Source organism: Typopeltis vanoorti, chromosome 14 (assembly GCF_054136105.1).
Source record: "Typopeltis vanoorti isolate ZY-2024b chromosome 14, IOZ_Tvanoo_1.0, whole genome shotgun sequence".
NCBI classification, from domain to species: Eukaryota; Metazoa; Arthropoda; class Arachnida; order Uropygi; family Thelyphonidae; genus Typopeltis; species Typopeltis vanoorti.
In genome coordinates, this window is record NC_143562.1 from 2,691,175 (window position 1) to 2,717,496 (window position 26,322).

At 38.3% G+C, this 26,322-nt stretch overlaps 1 protein-coding gene across 3 annotated transcripts in view; it reads left to right on the forward strand.

Moving 5' to 3' along the window:
• The window catches only part of CaMKII (Calcium/calmodulin-dependent protein kinase II), a 789,323-nt gene that overhangs the window by 339,720 nt on the left and 423,281 nt on the right, over positions 1-26,322 (forward strand). The gene's annotated exons all lie outside the window — the stretch shown is intronic.

A 26,322-nucleotide genomic window follows, 5' to 3' on the forward strand; every position in this document is an offset into this window, starting at 1 on the left:
ATGATTACAGTACAGATGGACTACATGTAATTTTAGTCTCACTGTATCTAATGTTCATTTCCACCTGCAGTCTAAAAAATCCACAATTAATTTTATTATTATTATTATTATTTGACACCTCCATGGAGTGTAATGACTCATTACAGGAGGACACTGTACACCACAAAACCCACTGTCTATGCTACTGAATCCTCCATCTGAACGCACTATGCAATCTGCACACAATGCCATCTGTAACCCACTATTAGTATTTTCGGTTTGTTAATTGCATTTGTTTTCTATCAACTTTCTAGTGTGCAGGGTACAAAAACTAGTTTCCATAAGAAAAAAATTTGTGCTGCCTCTGTGTGAGATCAGTTAAAACTCATCTCCAATTAAAAAAAAAAAGTCTATATAAAGATTCCTTCTGTGAAACAGTCAAATTTGCGGCTTTATTAGTTCAAATGTGCTGCATCTCTTCCATCTGTACTATAGAGGAAGGCATTTAAATTTTCCTAACAAACTCAGATTTTAGCTCCTTAAAGCACTGCTTATCTTGAGTTTAGGTTAAAGATTTATTATTATCCTCAGGCCCCATGGAGTCAAACACTCATCTTGGGAGGTCCCTCTGTCATTGCACAGCTCATCATACTGTGCCTTAAAAACATTCTAATCCTCTGCAGGCACCATGGGAGATGAATTTCATTGCCTGATGTGAGACCACCACTCTGCATATTGGAGGCCTGAAGTTGCTTGAAAAACATGTTTGGTTTCTAGAGTAGGGTTCCAAGATTAGGTAAAAAAATAAATGAAAAATACAAAAAATATACAAAATAAATGAAAAAAATGGGTAAAAACCACATAAAAAATTTCAGTTGTTGCATTCCACTGATTCACCACTTCCCATGCAAAAAACCTACTTCTCACTACTTCGCTCATACTCTCCTTATACATTGCAGGGATGACTTCTTGTTCTCCCTCAGTCTCCCACCATTTTATAAAGAAACCTTTTCAACATTAATTCATTCACCCCTCTTCCTCCTATCCACCATCTGTAAATTGCATCTTCTCAACCTTTCTTCATACTTAACATTCTAGAGATCAGAAACTACATTAGTCATTCGTCTCCAGACTGTTTCCAATATCTCTTCATCCTTTTGAAAACCAGATGACCAAATCTGTGCACAGTAGTCGATATGTGGACTAAATGTGGCAAGGTGTTATATAATGGAAGCAGTATCTCCTTACTTCTGTAAGCCATTGTGTTCTGCATCATTGCCAGAATTTATTGCGCTGTCCTCACAATTTTGGCAATATGTCCCCTAAACTTTTCATCTCTTTCCACTCAGCTCCCAGATCTCTTATCCTACAGCTACTCCAATATATCCATACCAAGTGTAATGCTACATCCCACCTTTTATTCCAGATGTTAAAACCTTACCTTGCAACAATAAACTGATAACCCCACTTCTGTGCCCATTCACTTATTCTGTTGAAGTCCTCTTATGAAGCCCATAATATCTGCTCTACTTCCTATAGTTCTCAACCTTGCATTATCTACAAATCTCTGAATATCCCCATTCAAATTTTCTCCATTAAAATACTGGTTAAAAGCAATTGCTCTAAAACAGATCATTGAGGCACACTGCTAGTGACTTTCCTCTTCCACGATATTGTTCCCTATACACAAATTGCCCATTCTTATCAGAAAGCCAATCTTCAATTCAGTACACTAACCAAATATCCAACCCCACCTGCTCTAGTTTGACTATTAACTTTTCATACAGCAATGTATTAAAAAACTTGCAAAATCTCAGTACACTGCTGTGTGTCCATCTCCCTCATCCAACGCAGATGCCAATTTATTATATTATTATTATTATTATATAGGTATCTCCATGGAGCTAGAAGATTCATTGTGGGAGAATGATTACTCACACACTAGCCATTATTCATCCAATACCTATCATACCTCTCCTTAAACTCAGTCACTGACAAAGTACCCCCAACCACCTCTGACAACCCATCCGCCACCATATGGAGATTCATTAGTATGATGTGCATTAGTAGAGGATTTGACAAAATCGTACCAACCTGGTACGACCATCAAGGATGTAAGTGAGTCTATTAGAGAGCAAACGAAAAGGGTGAAAGAAATGATAGTTGTGGCAGGTACGAATGATTTGAAAGGAGATAAAATGGAAATGATAGAGGACCTGAATGAATTGTTTGAGGCAGCAAAATAAAAGAGTGAGAGAGTTAGGATGATTAGTCTTTTGCTGCAGTATGACAGTGAAGTGTTTAGAAGGAGGGCCATAATTGCAAATGACTTTATGCGTGGGTTATGCATGACGAGTGGTCTCAAATTTGTGGATGTGTGGAACGAATTCGATGGGCGAAAGGATCTATATAAGATGGATGGTTTGCATTTCAATGGATTCGGTGTAAGAAAACTTGAAAACATGTTGTTGAATGAAGTGGATGTGCAGAATCGGGGAAACTAGATTTATTAAGGGGGGGGGAGTAGATATGCAGACCTTAGGGAGGCAGTTGAGTGTATGAATGAGTATAATATGCCCGAACGAATAAGGACAACAAATCAGAATGGGATAGTTAGTATGAGGCATCAAGGTAGGGATGGGGCTAACGGGGGTCTGCAATTCATGTACACTAATGCTAGGAGTATTAGAAACAAGAAGGAAGAATTTTTGGCCTTGGTTGGCACTTCCAAACCACATGTTATTGGCATTAGTGAAATATGGCTGACTGTAGATAATATAGCCAGTGGAATTGAATGTGATGGGTATAGTGTGTTCAGGAATGACAGGGAGAATAAAATGGGTGGAGGAGTATTGTTGATGATGGCTGATGAGCTGCAGCCAAGGAGAATTCAAGTTGAATTGCAGGATAGAGAAAAGAGCACATTTGAGACCATTTGGTGTGAGTTTGTAGCTAGCAGAACAAAATATACAATTGGGTGCTGCTATAGACCAGGTGATGGAAAAGATGGTGGAGATAATATGCACAAGCAAATAGAAGAAATGAGTGGAAGGAGGGTAATTATTATGGGAGATTTCAACTATGGTAGCATTGATTGGAGTGAGGAGAGGACACACGGGAGGAAGAAATTGGATTTTATGTGGTTATTAAGGGATAACTATCTGCGATGGCATGTGATGGAAAATACTAGGGGTCAGAGAGTGCTTGACCTAGTGATTACATCTGAGGATTTGGCTGTAACAAATATGACCATCTTGCCACAAATTGGTGAGAGTGATCATAGGGTCTTGACTTGGGAGGTGGCTAAAGGTGTGGAATTTACAATTAAGACGTGGAATTACCGGGCTGGTAAATATGACAAGCTTAGGTGTTTGATTGGTTCAGTGCCATGGCATGTACAACCGCAAGGGCTAGAAGTTGATAGTACATGGGAGGCGGTTAAGAAGTGTTTGCATGAAGCAATGTCTGAATGTATACCTAGAGCCGAATAATAAATCAAGTAGGGGTTAAATTGATGAATAACACCATTAAGCTTGAGCTGCAAAAAAAGAAACAACTATGGAGGGAATTTAAGGAGAAAGGTGACCGGCAGGCACATGAACGGTATAAAGCACATGCCAGAAGGGTAATGAGTGTGGTAAGAAAAGCAAAAAGGATTACGAAAGAACATTGGCCATGCAGGCTAAAGAGAATCCTAAACAGTTTTTTCGATATGTTGCAAGTAAAAGAAAAAAATGTATATGGCAGAATGATTTTAAAGAATGCCGATGGTAGGGAGGTAACCGAATCAGTTGATATAGTTGAGTTACCGAACGAGCACTTTGCAAGAATATATCATCCAGGTGGTAACATTGCAGAAATGAATGAACCCATAGATTATACGGGAATTGTGGTGAATGAAGTGGAGGTGAGTAATCTATTGCAAAACCTCAATGTCAATACATCTGTGGGATTGGATGGTATACTAGCTCGTGTCGTACGTGAAGCGGCTAAAGAATTGTCAGGGCCCTTGACCATTTTGTTTAATTTGAGTCTCAAGTCTGGGTTAGTCCCGAGGGGGTCGAAAGAGGGGAAAATAGTTCCACTGCATAAAGGAGGTTCCAAGGCTGCTGTTGTAAATTACCGACCGATTAGCATATCAGGAATTATTGTCAAGGTCTTGGAGAAATAAGTCAAGAGAAGAATACAGGATTAGATAGATGAAAATGGGATATTGTATGGGGGACAACATGGTTTTGTGAAGGGTAGCTCATGCCTCAGTAACTTGCTCACGTTTTATAACACAGTGATGGTTGAACTGGATAAGGGTAATGGTTTTAGAGTAATTCTACTGGACCTTGCCAAGACCTTTGACAGGATACCACATGGAACTCTAATCAGTAAACTGGAGCAAATGGGGATGGATATAGGGTTGGTGAGATGTATAAGAGGTTGGTTGATGGAGAGATACCAGAGAGTGGTTTCTTCAGGAGTTGAGTCCAAAAGACGGCTCTTGTGACTAGTGGTGTGCTGCAGGGTTCTGTTCTTGGACCACTACTTTTCAATTTGTTCATCAATGATATAGGAAAGGATCTGAGAGGAATGTTTACTTGTTTGCTGTTGATGCAAAGTTGAGTAGATCAATTGTCAGTCACAGGATGTCAAAATTTTGCAAGATGATTTGGATAGTTTGGAGGACTTGGCTAGGAAAAATGGATGTCAATTTAATGTTGCAAAGTGTAAGTTTATGCATTTTGGGGTGAAAAGATTAGCAGCAGTATATCACTTTGTTGGAACCGTACTCCAGGAGATTGATGAGGCCAGGGATTTGGGAGTGTTGGTGGATAGGGAATTGAAGTTTAGGGGTACATTGCAAAAGTGGCTAAATCAGCTCATTAAATCACTTGGTTGCTGAAAAATACTTTAACGAGCAGAGACAAACAAGTTGTTGTTCCTCTGTATCGAGCCTTGATAAGAAACCCTGGCACCCATATCTGGGCACAGTAGTCTAGATATGGGCGCCAGGGTTTCTTCTTGATGGGGAAGAGGTGGAGAGGATCGAGAGACAAGTGACCAAGATGATAGCAGGTCTGTGGAATGAACCTTATGAATGAGAACAGGCTGAAGATTTGTGGGTTGCAAAAATTGGTCGATAGGTGGAAAAGATGCGATATGATTGAGACATTCAAATTACTGAAAGGTTTCTATAAGATTAATCCAGAAGATATTTTTGAGTATAGGACTGGTGGGAGGAGGACTAGGGGCCATACATGGAAGCTGGGCAAGAATATGGTTAGCAGGGGTGTTAGAGCTAGGTTTTTTACTTGGAGAGTGGTGAATGAGTGGTATAAGCTGCCAGAGTCTGTACTGGGTGCTATGACCATGAATGAGTTCAAGGCGAGGTATGATAGATACTGTGTGAATGTCGATTAGTTGTTCTTGACATGATGTTAGGGCCTCCCTCGATGAGTCTGTCGACTCCTTGGAGTTGCCCGGAATAATAATAATAATAATAATCCAAGCAAAAAATCTAGTCCTTAATAATCTTGCTAACTGCACTCTTATGCAATTTCAATGAGTGACCCCCTTGTTCTCTCCTTTCCTGCTATGTATAAAGAAAATACTTCAATGTCAATGCTATAAATTGTCTTTAATTATGCTTCTATCATGGCTTCTCTTTTATCAGCTAGTGTTTGAAGCCTACAGTCCATCAAGATATTTTCATATAGAGCATTCCATAGAAATGACACAATTATTTCAATCACCTCTGAAACATCACCACCACTTCTTTATTCCCATGGAATCCAGGTGTTGACATCTGCATGCAGTAGTCCAGATGTGGCCTTATTAATGCTTTATATAGGGGAACAATAACTTTTTGATTCCTGCTTGTTAGAGTGTTCTTCAATAAGTCACAAAATCTGATGTTCTTACTACCTTTTTTTTTACTACCTTTGCAGTATAGCCTCTGAACTTAAACTTCCTGTCCAGAATTAACCCTAAAGTCTCTGGCCTAATCATTTTCATGCAGTTCAGTTCCATCAATATATTGTACTATTTGTGATCTCTTTCTCAAAGTGCATTACCTTCTACTTGGCCATCACATCAAGCTGGCAGCCAGTTACCTTTATCCATATTGTTAGTCTATTTGATTCTTCCAGCAGGATTTCTACATCAGATTCATTTATCATAACAAATATCTAATTGATCTTTATGATCAATTAGAAACAAAGGAAGGACAGAGAAAAATTTATCGATTGGCAAAATGTAGAAACAAAGCATCAAAGGACATCTTACATGTGAAGCAGATCAAAGACTCTGGAGGAAGAGTATTAAGGAGGGATGTGGATATAAGAAATAGATGGAGAATATACTTTGAAGAGCATTTGAATGAGGAAAATGCTAGGCCTCACAGAGAAGATGGGCAGCCTTATGAGCAGGATGGTGCAGAACATCAGTAGAGTAGAAGTAAAGGAGGCCATAAAGAGAATGAAGAATGGAAAATTGGTGGGCCCCGACAGGATCCAAGTGGAGGCATGGAAGGCACTGAGGGAAGGGGAAATTGACCTGCTGTGGGACCTGTTCATAAAAGTTTGCCAACAGGAAAAAATACCCAAGGAGTGCAGGAAAAGTACTCTTGTCCCCATCTACAAAGGTAAAGGGATGCACAAGACTAAGAATTACAGAGGAATAAAGTTGATTTCCCACACAATGAAAGTCCTAGAAAGGGTTCTTGATGCAAGACTGAGGAAGGAGGTGGAGATTGCAAAGGAGCAATTTGGCTTCATGCCTGGTGGATCCATGACAGATGCTATCTTTGGATTACAGCAGATAATGGAAAAGTTTCGAGAGAAACAACGGGAACTACATCTGGTATTTATTGATCTGGAGAAAGCTTATGATAGAGTGCCAAGACAATAAGTCTGGAGGTGTCTGAGGGAGAAGAAGGTACCAGAGAAATATGTCAGGTTGGTGCAGGAGATGTACAGAAATGTGAAGACAAGATTTGTTTAAGTTAAGAGATATTACATCCCATATCGTTTCTTAGCCGAATAAGAAACTCTTGTTCGCTACAAACTTGGTATTAACTAGGTCTACCGACTCACTGATGAGACCTCAATAAAGGTTGAAACCGGTCTGGGTAGTGACCTTCTCTCATAATGTAGAACAGTAATACAGCTCCTAGGATCTAAGTTCACATTATGAGTAAATATCAAGAATAGTGATCGGAGCTTGCTCCACCTTCGACATGAGTTGCCTCAGCTTGCACTACCTTAAGGGTCAGTTGCTGCAGTATCCAGGTATTTGCTTACGCTTGGAATCGTCGAACTTTATATAGTTTATACTATATTCGGCATGAAACTCTTTGAGTTTCTTATTCGGCTAAGAAACGATATGGGATATAATATCCCTTAACTTAAACAAGTCATATGTCACCGAATTGAAGCCTTTGGCTCTTCATATATCTAATAGTGAAGACAAGAGTTCGGATTTGCCTGGGTGAGACAGAAATTTTCAAGTGACAGTTGGCTTGCATCAAAGGTCAGTATTAAGTCCGTTCCTGTTTAATATTGTGATGTAGGTGGTGACACAGGAAATGAGAGAAGACGTGCCTTAGACAATGGTGTATGTGGACGACATCATGTGTGTGCAGAATCAAGAGAAGAAGTGGTAGCTAAACTGGAAAGATGGAGGAAAGTACTGGAAGAGAGAGTTATGAGACTGAGCAGAAGTATAACATAGAAGTAAGAGTATATGTGATGCAAAGATTATATCGGTTTGTGGGATTTAGATTATGATAACAAATTGCAAGCATGTAGATTGCAGACTCTGGTTAATAATAGAAAGAAGGGTGATATGATAGAGGTCTATAAACCTTTGAATGGATGATATAGGATATCATCTCATGAAATTTTTCATTATATGGATGATGGGGTTGAGAACATGGAATCATCCATGGAAGTTAAATTTGTTTGCAGATAAGAAAGGGGTAAGAGTTAGGTTTTTCCCTCATAGAGCAGTGAGTGAGTGGTATGGTTTGCATTAGTGGTGAGTGCATCTAGTGTAAATGAATTTAAGGTAAGGTATGACAGCTGGTTTGGGTGATTTTTAGAATCTCTTGATGAGTCCTTGACACCCTGAAGGCCTCAGGTAATAATAATAATGAAAATGAATTTCAATATTTTCTGTACATTTAAATATTATTGCTGAAAAATTTCATATGAAAATATCAACAGTAAAAACCAAATTATAGACACTCAAGGAAGCAGTCAGTTTGAAGTAAAATATGTATTGAAAATTCAATTCTTGAGTAAGTTAACTGCTTTACTTATCTTAGTTATAGTCTGAACTTACAAAGAGGAAATAGAAATTAATAATTAAATTCAAAAAGTACAGAATAGTATTTATAATACTTGATTAGCGAAATTGTTTTTAATATAACAAAAAAATATAGAGGCATACTCTGGGGAGAACCGGGGTTCATTCATGCAGACCATGTGGGGGGGGGGGGTGAGGGAAGGGTTTTTTGCATGTGGAGTTGTGAATGATTGGAATTCCTTACCTGTGAGTGTGGTATCTGCACAGAATTTGAGTGTGTTTAAAGTGTGGTATGATGAGCAGTGTGTATGATAATAGGACCTCCTAGATGAGTCTTTGACTCCATGGGGTCTTGGGTGGTAATAATCATAATAAACCAAAATTAAAGCATAACAAGACCAATAGCTACCTAGGAAAGTGAAGCCTAGACAGAAAAGAAAACGAAAAAAAAAAAGAAAAGCAGAATGGACTATCAGGGAAATGACCATGATTCAGAAAAAGGTAAACCAAAGTGGAACATGGAAGATATAATGATAATTACAACATGGAATGTAAGGAACATTGCACATAGAGAAAGGGAACCTGATGAACAACTAAACCAAGATTATTTGCTACATTAACTTCTTGACTCTGTGCAAGAAAAGGCTATTGTTTTCTCAGAAAACAATAGCCTTTCTAAATGTCCAAAACCATTCAAATGTAATCAAATATGGGAACAAGGAGAGTGAGTTTGTGGAATTTCTCAGAGCGATTAGTGTATCCACTATCCAGCAAAAAGGATAGTGGATACACTATCCTTTTTGTTATTGTTTCGAAACATTATCCAGCTGTTAATGTTTCGAATCCAGCTGTTAATGTTTGTGATTGTCTGTGGAAATACTAGTGGTGGTGGTGAGTGGGAGATGGCATTGGTGTAGTTGCAATTAGTTGCAGTTGGTGGATTGAGTGGTGGAGACAAAGAGTTGTAGAGTAGATGCCCTCCCTTGATGAGTCTTTGGACTTCCTGGAGGTGTCATGTAATCATAGTAATAATTAAGCAGCATATTAGTGTCGCCGTAGGACATGGCAGTGAATTTCAGCTGCGCTGAAGAAAGTGATTTTTAATCTGTGAATAGTCCGTTTTCCTATGTTTTTGAGTGCTAAATTGTTTCTCTGGAATACAAGTATACTTCAGTGGTTGTTTTTTAAAGTTAATTATTATTGCAATATAGTGTATTTTGGTTACTGAGAAGACGGGGTTGGATGTATAAGGTGGAAGACAAGACAAAGCTAAGTTTTCATTACTGTATTTAGTTTTAATTAGTGTACATAATGTTTTGTTTTTCTTGTAATTGTTTGTACTTTTTTTATTTATTTATACTCTCTAATACTTATTTATCATTTATTTTTGACACTATTTTGAATAATTAACAATTACGCTAGTAGTCCCTCGGCAGTAACGAATGATGGCCGATTCAGCTGCAGTCGCAAATGGCTTGTCGCCAAGTCTGCCGCCATTTAAGCACTCAGTTATAAGCAATATAATAAGGGAGTTTGTGGCATGCAGTACTTGTGGCATGCATGCATCTTGGGAATTGGATATCTAGCTTCTGAGGGGGGGGGGGGTGCATGTGTGTGTGTAAAGGTAAAGTGCAGGCAGTGGGAGGAAATAAATGTAGTAGATATCTCAATAACTGACATTGTTACTCCAGGAACGGGAAATGCATACAGGAAGATAAGTAGTGTGATAGGAGAGAATGAAGAAAAAAATATGCATGAGAAAATAATAGTTGATAGTGTAGAAGGCATGAGCGACTGTGAAAGCTTAGAAGATGGTTTTGTATGGGAGAGTGAATATTGATTAAGAGTGACTGACCTGCAGAGGGAGATAGAGGAGCTGAAAGAGGAGGTGAAATGTCTTGGAAGAAGTATGAAAGATGAGATTAGGAGAATGGAAGAGATAAATGCAAGCAAATCGGAGTAGGGGAGAGAGAGAGAGTTTTGGGAATGATAGGAGTGGAGAGAAATTTGTGAATGATAAAAGAGGAGAGAATGAAATTGGAAACGGAAATGGAGAGAATGGAAACAGTAGGGGAGAGAGAGGTATGGGAGTGCTAGAAGTGGAGAGAATGGAAACAGTAGAAGAGAGGGAATGAGAGAGAGGTATGGGAGTACTAGAAGAGGAGAGAATGGAAACAGAAGGAGAGAGAGGTATGGGAGTGCTAGAAGAGGAGAGAATGGAAACAGTAGAAGAGAGGGAATGAGAGAGAGGTATGGGAATGCTAGAAGAGGAGAGAATGGAAACAGTTGGAGAGATGGAATGAGAGAGAGGTATGGGAGTGCTAGAAGAGGAGAAAATGGAAACAGTAAGAGAGAGAGAGAGGGAGTGAGAGAGAGGTATGGGAATGAAAGAGGAGTAGAAAATGGAAACAATAGTAGAGAGGGAATAGTAAAAGGTATAATGTATGGGGACTCAATAATCCATAGTGTTCACGATAGGATGCGTGAGGAGCGTTTGCCAGGAGGAACAATAAAAAGTGTGTCTTTCACAGTTAAGAGAGGTGATAGGGTGGATGAGATGATTGTGACAGTGGGAACAAATGACTTGGGTGGTGGTGTAAATAGGGAAGCGAGAGATATGAGATTCTTGCTTGAGGTGGTACGAAAGAAGACAGAGAGAGGAGAGATAGTGTGTGTGTGTGTGTTGCCTAGGTATGATAATGACGAGCTGAGCAGGAGAAGTGATATTGAATGATATAATAGCTAAAATGTGTGACAAGAGAGGACTGGTATTTGTGGATGCCTGGAGTGCATTTGAGGACAGAAAGAAATTGTATGCAAGAGACCGCTTACATTTGAATGAGGAAGGATGTAGGCATCTGGAGAGATTGCTGTTCTGAACAAGTCATTGTGTCCCTGGGATGATGGTAGCAGGAATAACCTCTTGTGGGAATGGGTACTTGGGAGAAGGGGGAACGACATCAGGTAACACTGAGCCCAGTAGAGTCTAGAGGGGATAATGCTGGGTATAGAAACAATGGCATTTATATGCTTTAAACTAATGCCAGGAGTATCCAGAATAAGAAAGAGGACTTGGTGGTGCAGATAGCATCAGCCTGGTCAAATATTATTGGGATCACTGAGATGTGGTTGACAGAAGAGGAAATAACAGGAATAAATGTTTCTGGGTACAGCATTTCTTGGCAGGATAGGAAGGGAAAGCATGGTGGTGGAGTACTGCTTATGATAAGTGATGACCTATGTAGTCTAAGAGTGGAGACTTTGGAAGGCAGTGACACTAATGATTTTGAAAGCATATGGTGTGAGGTAGAGGTGGACAAGACAGGATATTTAGTGGGGTGTTGCTACAGACCCTGGAGCACAGAGAGTGGGGACCAGGAAATGTTTAGACAGTTGAGTTTGGCAAGTGGAAGAAGAATGATTGTTATGGATGATTTTAAGTGGTCTCTTGCATTCAATTCCTTTCTCTTCTCCTTTCTACATGCATCTTCCTCTCCCCAATCTCCATTGGGGAGAGGAAGATGCATGTAGCAATAAGGGAATGGAATTTCTAGAATTCTTGAGGGACAAATGTCTTAGGCAACATGTAATAGAGGGAACAAGAGGTTCAAGAGTTTTGGATTTGGTTATAGCATCAGAAGAGTTGATAATAACTGAGATGACATCTCTCCCACCAGTTGGAGAGATTGACCATATGGTTTTGACTTCGAAAATGAATAGACATGCAGGAGTATCAAAGAGACAGGAACGTATGTGGAATTATAAGGCAGGTGATTATAATAGTCTAAGACATCAACTTGGGGAAGTTTCATGGAGGGAGGAATTGGAAGGCCAGGATACCATTAGTGCATGGAAAATTATGAAAGATTATTTGTTAGCAGCAATGGTAAGTTGTATACCACGAGTGAACAAGAGGACACAATTTGGAGTAAAGTGGATGACAAACAATATTAAACAGGAATTGCATGCGAAAAAGAGGCTATGGAAGAGATATAAGGAGACAGGTGAAGAGAAGATGCATGAAGAGTATAAGAAACATGCCAGAAGAATGAGCATTATTGTAAGGAAAACGAAACTCGAATATGAGAGGAGATTGGCCTTAAGATCCAAAGAAAGTCCTAGGGGATTTTTTAGATATGTGGCCAATAGGAGGAGAAATGACTGTGGAAGAATGATATTGTGGGATAAAAATGGGAATAGAGTGACTGATGCAGAGGACATACTGGAATTGTTCAATGAACACTTTATTGGAGTATTTCATCCTTCAGGAGTCAGTTTTAATGCTAGAGGGATAGGGCAGGTTCAAGGTTTAGAGGTACAGGAAAAGAGTGTGTTTCAAATACTGAGTATTCCGTATGTCAATAAAGCTGTGGGACTGGATGGTATTTCACCACGAGTTTTGAGAGAATGTGCTAGGGAACTGACAGAGCCTTTGACCTGGCTTGTCAATGAAAGTCTGGCTTCAGGAAAGATGCCGATGGAATGGAAGGAAGGTAAGATAGTGCCATTGCATAAGGGAGTTAGCAGACTGGAAGTGTCTAATTATAGGCCAGTTTGTGTGTCATCATTAGTAAGATATTCGAGAAAGTAGTGAAGGACCTTATACAGCATTGGACAGATGAGGGTAATGTTATCTGTGAGAGTCAACATGGATTTGTGAAGGGGTGCTCTTGTTTTAGCAATATTCTAGCATTTTATGATAAAGTTAGAAGAGCATTAGATGAGAGAAAGGCATATACTGCTATTTTCTTAGACAGCGAAGGCATTTGACAGGGTGCCACACGAGAAGCTGATATTTAAGTTGCAGCACATTGGTCTGGATGTCAGATTGGTGAACTAGATTCAGGATTGGCTGTCCGATAGGTATCAGAGAGTTGTGTATGGCGTGGCAGTACTGGGACCTATATTGTTTAACCTTTATATCAATGACATTGTCAGTGGATTGCAAGGGGATATTCAGTTGTTTGCGGATGATGCGAAGTTGGGAAGGATTATTAGTAATAGTGCAGATGCAGCAGCCCTGCAAGAGGATTTGAATAAGCTAGACAGATACGCAAATGAATGGGGGTATCGGTTTAATGTGAGGTCTTGAGGTTTGGGAAACATCGATGGGACACTGCATACTCTATAGGAAGTGTTATACTGGAGGAAGTGGAGGAGACAAGAGATCTGGGGTTGATGATTGATAGAAATCTGAAATTTAGGGGAACTATTACAAAGGTGGTGAAGGTAACACAGAGGATTGCTGCAATAATGAGAAGGACGCTGACCTGCAGAGATAAAACGGTTATCATTCCGTTTGTTGTATAATAACCTGATCAGACCACACTTGGATTACTGTTCTCAGATTTGGTCCCCAGGATTTGAAGGGGATAAATCAACTGTGGAAAAGGTACAAAGGCAGATAACAAAGATGGTTTCAGGACTGTACAGTGATAGTAGGAGGATTGGCTTAGGGAATGTGGACTGCAGAGTTTGGTGGATAGAAGAAGGAGAGATAATATGATTGAGAATTTTAAACTGTTGAGAGGTGTTTACAGGTTTGGCACTGGGAAGGATGATGACAACCAGTGGGAAGGAGTGATGACACGAGGCCAACCCTGGAAGTTACAAAAGGAAACTGTGAGCAAGAGGGTGCGGATTGGTTTCTTTGCATGGAGGGTTGTTGAACCATGGAATGCCTTGCCTGATGGAGTGGTGAGAGCGAGAACTGTCAGTGAGTTTAAGGAGTGGTATGATAGACTTTGTGTTTCTTAGGGGGGACCTCTCCTCGATGAGTCTTGATAGACTTTGTGTTTCTTAGCAAGGACCTCCCACGATGAGTCTTTTGATTCCATGGAGGCCTGAATAATAATAATAATACGATTGAAGTAACTAGAGTCTTTCATGTTTTGAATATGGTGATAACTTCACAAGATGTAATTGTTAATGAAGTGTTTGTACTGGTGCTAGTTGGTGAGAGTGATGAAACAAGAATAGGTCACTTCCTAAAATGGGTACATTTGGAAGTATAAAGCAGGTGATTATAGGAAGCTCTGTAGTCAGTTAACATCAGTAAGTTGTGTAGATGAACTGAGCGGAAAAGATTTTGACAGTGCATGGAAAGTCACAAGGTATCTGACAAAAGCAATGTATGACTGCATACTAAGGGGTTAAGCAAGTAAATAGAGCACCAGTGAAATGGATGAAGAGTGAAATCAATCAAACTCTGCTGGAAAAGAAAATGTTATGAAGGAGGTACAGGACAGTTGGTGGTGATCAGATTCATGAAGAGTATAAAGTGCAAGCTAGAAAGGTGATGTGCATGGTAAAGAAAGAAAAGGTACCGTATGTGATGAGATTGGCTGGTCAGGCCAAGGTTAACTCAAGGGAATTTTTCTGCTATATGGCCAGCAAGAGGAAGAATAATTACGGCAGATTAACATTGGTGGATAGTCATGGAAGCAGACTAACACAGCTGCAAAGGATATAGTGGAATTACTAAACGAGCACATTATCAGCGTATATCATACTGGTGTAAATGGTCCGGTGCAATATACTGAAGAGAGGCAAGTATTGGGAGAATTGGAAATGAAAGAAAAGAGGTGTATCAGGTTGGTTGTGTTCAATCTGGGAATGGAATGACATATCACCGTGTATTCTTAAGGAATGTGAACCACAGTTCGCTATGCCATTGACCTGGTTATTTAATGAAAGTCTTGCACTGTGTAGGGTTCTTGAGGAGTAGAAAGAAGGCAAAATTGTGCCACTCAATAAGAATGATTCTAAGACAGAAGTCTCCAACTATTGGCTAGTTGTATAACTGCGATTGTGGTCAAGGTGTTGGAGAGATTGGTAAGGAATAGAATACAGAATTAGGTTGATGGACATAGCATTCTTTATGATGGTCAGCGTGGATTTGTAAAGGGTAGGTCCTGTGTTGTTAGTAATTTACTTGCATTTTACGATAAGGTGACAAGTGTAGAAAGGCTTATGTGTTCATCGTACATGTTGTTTTATTTTTGACAGTGTATATCACCAATATCAGCAAGAAGTCAATAAATTATTATTTACTTATAATTTTGTGTTCTGATATATACCATCAAAAATAAAACAACAAGGTGACAAGTGTGTTAGATGAGTTAGAATCATATCCGGTGATATTCTTGGACTTTGCAAAAGTTGGTGTACAAGCTGCAGAGGATAGGAATAGATAGTATATTTGTTAGATGGATCAGAGATTGGCTCTCTGAATAATACCAGCAGGTTGTGTATGATGGAGCAGTGTCTCAAAAAAGAAGGGTAAACAGTGGTGTACATTAGGACTCTGTTCTTGGGCCCCTGCTGTAAATGATATATCATGTGGACTAACTGGGGATCTTCAGTTATTTGCTGATGATGCAAAGTTGGGAAGAATTATAACTAGCACTGCTGATGTTAAATACCTTCAAGAAGATTTGAATAGACTTTTACTTGGACAAAAGTAATTTTAATATCAATAAGTGCAAGTTGTTGCATTTTGGAGTGCAGAAATATAAGGCTGTGTATTATATCAATGGTGCCATACTGCATGAAGTGGATGAGATTAGAGATTTGGGAGTGATGGTTGACAGAACTGAAGTTTAAAGGGCATCATATTGCTAGTGTTGCAAAGACTGCGGATTGTAGTGCTGCTGTGATAAGAAGTACTCTAACATGTAGGGATATGGAAGTGGTTGTTCCACTGTGTAAAGCACTGATCAGAACACTTGGACTGTTGTGCTCAAATCTGGTCACCTGGTTTTTAGTTTGATTTGGAAACATTGGAGAGGGTCCAGAGACGAGTAAGACAATATCAGAACTTTGGAATGCTGGCTATGGAAAGAGGTTGAAGAAATGTGGATTGCAGAGTTTAGTGGATAGGAGGAAAAGAGATAGAGAAATTTATATATAAAGAGATATATAAATCTCTCACTAACTTAAAATTTAAGTTAGTAAGAGGATTTTATTGGATTAATCCAGATGAGACTATAAAAAGTGTGGAAGGTGAGGGGAAAAAACCAGAGTCCATTGCTGGAAGTTATCTAAGAGTGTGGTGAAGAGTGGTGTGAGGAGTAGATTTTTTCATGTAAATTGTCAGTGAATGGAAAACATAACCAGAATCTGTTTTAGGTCCATTGCTGTTTAACTTGTATATTAATGATATTGCTGAAGATTTGGATGGAGCTATTCAGTTGTTTGCAGATGATGCAAAGTTGGGGCGAACCATGAGGTGTAGTGAAGATGTTGTAGCCTTACAGGAAGACTTGAATAGATTGAGTGATTGGGGACGGAAATGGGGATGTGAGTTCAATGTTGCAAAATGTAAGGTTTTAAAATTTGGAAAACAAAGATGGGCTGCAGAATTTATGCTTGGTGAGAATATATTGTTGGAGATAGAGGAAATAAGAGATCTGGGGGTGATAGTGGATAAGGATCTAAAATTTAGGGGCACATCACCAAAATTGTGAAGGCAACACAAAGGCCTCTGGGAATGATGCAGAGGACACTGACGTGTAGAAGTAGGGGGGATTCTTGTTCCATTGTATAAGGCTTTGATTAGGCCACACATGGACTGTTGTGCCCAGATTTGATCACCTGGTTTTCAGAAGGATGAAGATATGTTGGAAAGGGTGCAGAAGAGACTGACTAAGGTATTTTCTGACCTCTGGAATGTGGAGTATGAGGAAAGATTGAGAAGATGTAATTTGCAGTCTGGTGGACAGGAGGAAGAGGGGAGATATGATAGAGACCTACAAGTTGGTAAGGGGTTGTTATAAGATCAATGCTAGAGAAGTTTTAGAGAGAATAGTGGGAAATCAGGGAGAATCAGAGTTTATCCCTGGAAACTGTATAAAGAGAGTGTGGGTAGGGGAGTGAGAGGCAGGTTTTTTTCGTGCAGAGTTGTGAATGATTGGAATGCCTTGCCTGAGAATGTGGTGTTTGCAAAGAGTTTGAATGTGTTTAAAACATGGTATGATGAGCTGTGTGTGTGATAAAAGGACCTCCTGGATGAGTCTTTGACTCGATGAGGTCTTTGGGCGGTAATAATAATAAATAATAAGAATGTGTTGTTAGTGCTAGGAGTGTTAAGGATTTTAAGAGTCAGTGTGATAAATATGTTGTCAGTTGAATGAACCTTCCATTACGAGTCTGTCTACTCCATGGAGGGTGCAATAATAATAATATAATGGTGCACAATTCTATGAAGAATAATATTGTGTATTATAACTGCTGGACTGAAAGACTAATAGAAATTAGATTCAAAACATCAAGAGGTCGCATGTTGCTGGTCTGGTTGGCTGAGTGGTTAGCATATCTGCTCTCCAGCCAAAAGGCTGTGCTGTCGAATCCCGCTGTGGGCATGGATGTTTGTTTTTGTCTGTGAAAATACCAGTAGTGCTGGTGGGCGGTAGATGGCTTTGGTGTAGTTGCAGTTCAGTGTGATTGGTGGAGAGAGAGAGAGTTGTAGAGCATGTGCCCTCCATCGATGAGTCCTTGGGCTCCCTGGAGGTGTCATGTAATAATCATAATAACAATAATCAGGGCATATTCACCAGAACAGGGGAAAGAAGACATTAAAATCTTTGACAAAGTACTGCAGAAAGTCATATATAAAAGCAATATACCAGGCTATATACCATTACCAGGGGATTTAAATGCCAGAATAGGAAACAGGAAATAGAAAACAAACAAAGGGAGATTTGGTGAAGATAAATGTAATAAAAAAAGCAAATACAGGAAGTGGATGAGATTAGAGATTTGGGAGTGATGGTTGATAGACTGAAATTTAGAGGGCATATTGCTAGTGTTGCAAAGGCTGCAGATTGTAGTGCTGATATGATAAGAAGTACTCAACATGCAAGGATAAGGAAGTGGTTGTGCCACTGTATAAGCCACTGGTCACACCACACTTGGACTGTTGTGTTCAGATCTGATCACCTGGTTTGCAATGTGATGTGGAGAAATTTAGTGTCCAGAGACGAGTGACCTAGACAGTATCAAGAGTTTGGAATGGTGGCTATGGAGAGAGGTTGAAGAGATGTGGATTGCAGAATTTGGTGGTTAGGAGGAAGAGAGGTGTTATGATAGAGATGTTTAAGTTAGTGAGAGGAGGATTTTATCAGATTAATCCAGAGGGGATTATAAAAAGAATAGAAAGTGAGAGGGGGGGGAACTAGAGAACCACACATTTATATAACTGGAAGTTATGTAAAAGTGTGGTGAAGAAGGACGTGAGGAGTAGATTTTTTACATGGAGAATTGTCAGTTAATGGAATGCGTTACCAGAATTTGTTGTTAATGCAAGGAGTGTGAAGAACTTTAAGATTCTATACGATAAATATATTGTCAGTTGAAAGACCCTCCCATGATGAGTCTGTCGACTCCATGAAGGGTGTAATGATAATAATAATAATGGACACAAACTGCGAGATTTTGTCATTTTCAATAATATGAGAATAATGAACTAGGTATTTAAACAAAGAAATATGAATGGTGAGCCCAATAACGGATGTAAGTCCATTATTGACTACCTTATTGCAAATTTTAAATTAGCATAGTTAACCCTAGAGTATATCAAGGCTTTGAATTAAATTCTGATCATTTTATTGTATTGGTAGAAATTTGATTTAAACCAAAATGGGCAAAAATGAATAGAGTGGAAAATAACTATCGACCGAGTTAAAAAAATTTCTTCATTACAAGATCCTCATACTAGGAAACAATTGACATAGAAGAGGAATGAGAAAATCTGAAAGAAATCCTGACAAAAGCAGCAAAAGAAAGCATAGGAATAAAAAGTAAATAGAATAGAAAAGGAGGACTATGAAACTTGGAAAAAGAAATAGAAAAGGTAATAAAAACAAAAAAAAAAAAGAGAGCTACCAGAAATGGCTCAGATCCGAGAAAGTAGAAGCAAAAATAAAGTACAAAAGAAACAGTGCATTTGTAAAATGAGAAAAAAGTAAAAAACATGGAGAGAGATGGAACAATTTTGTATCTGAATTAGAAAAGGATATAACTAAGCCACAAGCAAAAAATCATTAAAATACAACATGAACAAAAAAGTGGAGGAATTTTTGAGTCATTAGAGCAGGCAACTGATGACCCCCTTGATGAGTCTTTGGATTTCCTGGAGGTGTAACATAATAATAATAATAAAGAAAATGGAAAGGGTGGTCCTTGTTGGAAATCTAAACAGTAGAATTGGAAATGAATCCTACCAGGCATATAGAAAAATTTTGGGAAATTTGGAGAAAGGCAAAGCTAATAATAATGGTAAGTATTAACTGAACTTCTACTCAGTACATGGACTAATCATTACTAACACCATGTTTCAACATAAAGATGTGTACAAGTTCACATGGAGAGAAGACACAAGAAATGTGAAAAGCCTCATTGACTATGTCATTGTTGATAGTGATATCATCATCCTGTTTCAGGATACAAGAGTGCACATTTGAAATTGGAAGCGACCATTATTAAGTACTAAGTAGATTAAAATGGATAACACATTGAAAAGAACAGGATGTAAAAAAAGTAAATAATAATATTTGGTTTACCGATCAAGTGTTGATCAATTTTATTAACTGAACCAACTATTTCAGTTGAACTAGTCTGTTTTAGAGCCATTACTATTTAACTTGTATATTAATGATATTGGCAAAGATTTGGATGGAGATATTCAGTTGTTTGCAGATGATGCAAAGTTGGGATGAACCAACTTTGGTGAAGATGTTGTGGCCTTGCAAGAAGACTTGAATAAATTGAGTGATTGGGCAAGCAAATGGGGATGTGAGTTCAATGTTTCAAAATGTAAGGTTTTAAAATTTGGAAAACAAAGATGGGATGCAGAATTTATGCTTGGTGAGAATATATTGTTGGAGGTAGAGGAAATAAGAGATCTGGGGGTGATAGTGGATAAGGATCTAAAATTTAGGGGACACATCGCCAAAATTGTGAAGACAACACAAAGACTTCTGGGAATGATGAAGAGGACACTGACGTGTAGAAGTAGGGAGATTCTTGTTTCATTGTATAAGGCTTTGATTAGGCCACACATGGACTATTGTGCCCATATTTGGTCACCGGGTTTTCAGAAGGATGTTGGAAAGGGTCCAAAGGCAACTGACTAAGGTAGTTACTGATCTCTGGAATGTTGAGTATGAGGAAAGATTGAAAAGATGTAATTTGCAGAGTCTAGTGGTGAGAAGGAAGAGGGGAGATATGACAGAGACCTATTAGGGGAGAACCAGAGGTCATCCCCGGAAACTGTATAAAGAGGGTGTGAGTAGGGGAGTGAGAGGCAGGTTTTTTTCATGCAGAGTTGTGAATGATTGGAATGCCTTGCCTGAGAGTGTGGTGTCTGCAAGGAGTTTGAATGTGTTTAAGACATAGTATGATGAGATGTGTGTGTGATAAAAGGACCTTCCAAATGAGTCTTTGACTCCATGAGGTCTTGGGAAATAATGATAATAATAATAATAATAAAATTATTATTTGCTAATTTATCATCAAGAAAATAACCTTCATGAAGGATGTAAAAAAGTTTTAAAAATAATTAAAATTGAGAAGCTTTTACAGGTAAATTGTAGACTCAACTATGCAAATATTATTGAAGAAAGTTTGCAGCAGTTTGAAAACAAGAACAAAACCTTGGGGTCTCAGTGGCAAACCCTGAAGAAGACATTGATTGATTCAGTTAGGGAGGTATGTGGTGAAGTTGTCTGCAAGGATAGAAAAATAAGAACATCATGACAGACAGAAGAAGTTAAAGAAGCAGTCCTGAAAAAGAAGAAAGCATACCAAACGTTCCTAGCAAATAAGTTGACAGTTGGTAAGCGTATCGAAAATACATATCAGGAAGGTGGCAAAATGTTCTGGAGGCTATTGAAGAAGCTTAGAAATGGAGGAAAGAACTCCATAACAGGAATCAGAGACAATAAAGGTGACATGAAAACTGAAGTAAATATCCTAGAAACTTTTTAGAAGGAATGCAAAGAGGAGTACATATCGATACTTGAGGCAGAAAAAACTGGAAATGTGGAAAGGCAGTTAAAGTAGATGATATTCGACCAGAAATGCTTAATTATGGAGGTTTAAAAGTTTTTTCGTAGCTACACTGCATAATTCAGAGGGCCTGATCAGAAGGTTGAATTCCTGATGTTTGAAATAGAGCTCTCATAGTACCCATCTATAAAAATAGGAATAAAGCTGAATGTGAGAATTACAGAGGAATGTCTAGACTAAATGTTCTAAGTAAGATTTATGCAAGCATAATTGAAAAGAGGTTGAGAAAGATTGTGGAATAGAAACTTGGTGAAAAACAAGCTGGGTTTAGGCCAAATAGAAGTTGTCAAGATCAGATTTTCACTTTAAGACAAATAGTTGAATAACTGTGGGAAAATGTCCAGGATCTGTACTTAAGTTTTGTAGATCTGGAAAAGGCATGTGACAAGGTAGCCAGAAAAAAGCATTTCAAAACAGTACAATTATATGGGGTGAATGGAACATTATACAGAGCAGTACATATTCTATATTTAAAAATTTACATAACGAAGATCGGTGTTTTAGTTTCTGACACGTCTGCCTATTATTATTATTATTTCGGGCAACTCCAATGAGTTGACAGACTCATCGAGGGAGGCCCTAACATCATGTCAAGAACAACTATTCGACATTCACACAGTATCTATCATACCTCGCTTTGAACTCATTGACAGTCATAGCACCCACAACAGACTCTGGCAGCTTATTCCACTCATTCACCACTCTCCAAGTAAAAAACCTAGCTCTAACACCCTTGCTAACCACATTCTTGCCCAGCTTCCATGTATGGCCCCTAGTCCTCCCACCAACCAATCCTATTCTCAAAAATATCTTCTGAATTAATCTTATAGAAACCCTTCAGTAATTTGAATGCCTCAATCATATCACCCCTTTTCCGCCTGTCAACCAATTTTTGCAACCCACAAATCTTCAACCTGTTCAGCAGTTAGAATTGAAGGAAATACAGAAATAGGGGTAAGATAAGGATGCACACTATGTCCATTCTTATTCATCATCTGTATTCATCATCATAGCAGGGTTTTTTCTCCCGGAAACTTGGGTTTTTCATCCCGCATACAGACAAATCGGCCATTCAGAACACACGCAATTTACAGACAAAAAATACTAGTTGTGGTAGTGGTGGAAGTGGGCGGAAGATGGCATTGATGGAGATGATTCATAGTAGAGATTCAGTATAGTGGTTGAGACAGTTGTAGGTGTCCTCCCGCGATGAGTCTTCAGACTCCTTGGAGGTGTCATCATGAATAATAATAATAATAATAATAATCTGTATGGATCACATTATGAAGAAAAGTGACATTGGGCCCCAATGTTAGGATTATAGATCAAACTTAGCGCTTTGCTTTATGCAGATGAGGTTGTATTCCTAAACACATCTAGTGCAAGTCTTCAGGATTCTGTAACTAAATTGAATGACAGCTGTAACAAATTTGGCATGAACATCATCAGTAAAAGACCAAAACTATGAAAATAGGCATGGATGTAGAAAACTTCAGCTGCATTCTGAATGGTGATTCTATAGAACAAGTAAAATATTTCAGCTATTTAAGCATGGTTTTTAGTGAAGATGGTGTTAAATGTATTATTTATGAGATTTATATCTAATTAGTTGTTACTTGTTTATATTCTTTCTCATTTAAAACTTTATTTAATTAAAATCCTACTGGTTGTTCTATTATGTCGTTGCTTTCTCTATATTTTCTGATTTATATCTTCCTATTCTATCTTTCTATCGCTATTTTACTTTATCAGATATCGGGCCTAATATGCTTATATCTATTTATGTCTAGGACTGTTTCCTCTTCGGATACTGGCAAATTTTTATTATGCTGCGCCAGCCAGTATGATATAGTAGAAAAGATTCCTACTCAGGGAGACAATACTAGATTCTGAGGCTTTCTTACATAATATCTTATTTTAACACTGCCGTATAGATTCAGATTATTGCAGTTGTGACTTAAATCTATAATTATATACACTTCCTAATTCCTTCCTGCAAAAATAAGTTCTATTTTTATAAGTTTGGAATCGTAATCAGGCATGACTCAGGTTTAGGTAAATATGACATGTTTATTGGAATATCTAAACAGAATACAAAATTCATACACTCCATTATGACTCAATACTAAATGAAACTCGAGTTAAGAGGTTAACATATTCTAAATTAATTAAAGGTCATAAAGCATGCAAAACACAATAACTGCATATTGGGATAGATAGCAAATGATATGAAGTTAAACTAAAATTCCTTTCTGTAATGCTATTTATAAGATAATATAAAACAAACATTCTAATGTTACTGAGTTACTGAAATCCACAATTCTGATCTCATTAAGTTAATCCTATCACATACAATCACTAAAGATCTTTTCCAAACAATTCTTCTTACTTTCTCAAAGAAGGTTAACTTTCTAATTTGAGACTGTCCACAGAGTTCTTTAGAATACTGTTCTTAATTTCACATTCACAAACAATCTTCTCTCTTCTAATGAATTTTATATACAAAAATAGAGTATTTTCACCTTACTGAACTTTTTCTGCATCTTTCAGCACCACGTGTACATCTGGTTACTTCTTGTCTATTGGCTGTCCATACGGCAACTTAGGGGTTACGCTATCTTCATTATTTCTGTCAAAAACGGACTTAAATCTTTGCGCTTCAGGAACAACTCAGTGGGACTTCTCAGCGACGGCTTGATTTTGCTAGGACTGAAAATTTTTACCTTCAGCTCTGCGTAGAATCCTTCTCCATTTTCAAGAAAGCCTGCTATCCAACATGTTATCTTAGCACAGACACTTCACCCCCCTTTACGCGAACTCCCGCTAACTTCCCTAGTCACCAAACAGGAAAAACGATACGACAAGAGACATCTCCAATACGACGTTCATTCCCTTATATTCTTTGATATAGCGCCTTCTTTTTCGGAGTCCCCTTTGCACACGACTCGTCTCTTTTCTCCCCTTGGGTTCATCCCTTGCTCTCCCGACGCTGTTATGCTCTTGCACTCCCAGAATTCGCGTCAAAGTACGTTCCGTGTATGCTACTGCCACCAGCATTACGCTGTACACTTGTAGTTTTATACCTTCCAAGAATTATTATTTAGTAACCATTTGATGACTCACAGTTATTTTTACACAGCTTAAGTGAGAACACAGATGGTTAAGAAAATAACTATTTATTAACTTAAAAGCTAATATTTGACTGGTATTATATCCAGCATCTTCAGAGCACACAACACAAAATTTGTTACAAAGGCAAGACAACCACAATCCAGTATAACAGTGGGGCTAGTAAAAGTGATTGCAGCGTGCAACACAAGACTAAAGTCCTAATATGGCATCATCTAGGTTAAAAAAAAAAAAAAAGTTTTGAAATAGTAGTCCAAATGATAGTCTTAAAAAGTTTGAAAAGTATAAATTAAAAAATAAAAGTAATAAATATTAATTTGGTCTTAGGATGACTGTCTCCCAAATCTTTGTTAGATTTATACAGCCATACTAGTTAAGGTTTGGAGTATGTTTTAAGGCTTCTGTTGATTCCAGGAATAACCTCTCTGACTTGTAGAAGCTTCTGCGCATTACTTTTGTTTCTTTCCAATTGATCTTGTGTGCAGGGGTATCCAAAGCATGGTCTGCCAGACCCGACTTACCATAGCGAAAGTGTCGGATATAAGACTATTACACTTTTTTTATCAAGAAAAAAAGTGTAATTTTTTTTGTCAAGAAAAAATTCAACATAATGAACAGTGTCGGATATATTTTTTGTGTTCACTGAGGTGAATGTCCACATTTCTTCCTGTCTGTCCATAGTAGGCTTGATGGCAAGAACAGGGCACTTCATAGACACCTGGATGTGATAAAGGAGTGCATTTGTCCTTAGGTGAACGGATGAGAGTTGCTAATTTTATATAAGGTTTAAATACTGTGCGTAGTTGGTGTTTGTTAAGCACCCTAGATATCTTTTCAGATGTGTGCCTTTAATGTGTGGGATGGTAATGGTTTTGTTGTATTCTTCTGTGGTAGATGGAGGGGATTTATGGGTAGCATTTAGTATGTTATCTATTTTACGGGGATTATAACCATTGATTAAGAAGGTTTGACATAGGTGAGAAAGTTCAGCAGTGAGAGCAATGTCATTGGAACAGATTGCTCTAGCTCTATGGGTTAGTGTTTTTAAGATACCATATTGTTGAGAAGGGTGATGGTGTGATTGTTTGTGTAAGTATCTCCCTGTATGTGTGGGTTTTCTGTAAACCAAAAATGATAAGGAACCTTCTGGAAGACGTGATCAGTGTGTCCAAGAAGGGCAGGCAGTCATTGGCTTCTAGTTCCATTGTAAAGTGGATTTTAGGGTGCTGGCTATTTAGATGCACTAAAAATGTATTCGATGTGTCTGGGCCATGTGGCCAAATAGCAAACACATCATCAACATAGTGTAGCCAGAGACTAGGTTTGAGAGTGGCTGTGTTGATAGCTAATTTTTCCAGATGTTCTATGTAGAAGTTGGCTAAGGGGGGGGGGGGAGTGAACCCATAGCTGTCCCATCTGATTGTTTGTATATTTTCCCTTTCCATGTAAAATAACCTGCCTGTACTGTGAATTTAAATAGCTGGAATATATCTGGAGGAAATTGTGAATTTAGTAAATTAAGTGTTTCAATCAGTGGTACATTAGTAAATAATGAGGTGATATCAAAACTCACCATTATGTCTGAACTATTTAAGGTGTGGTTTTCTAAAATACTTTTTAGGTGGGTAGAATTTTTAACAAAAGAGGGAGAATTGTTATTGTAAGTGGTTAGTAATTTTGCTAAATGTTTAGCTAGTTTATATGTAGGACTGTTTATACTATCTACAATAGGACGCAAAGGTGTACCTTCTTTGTGTATTTTAGGAGCACCATATATTCTGGGTGCTTTAACGTGCATGGGTTTGAGTTTTTTGACAATTTCTTTAGGCCAGGAAGTGATTTTGTTCT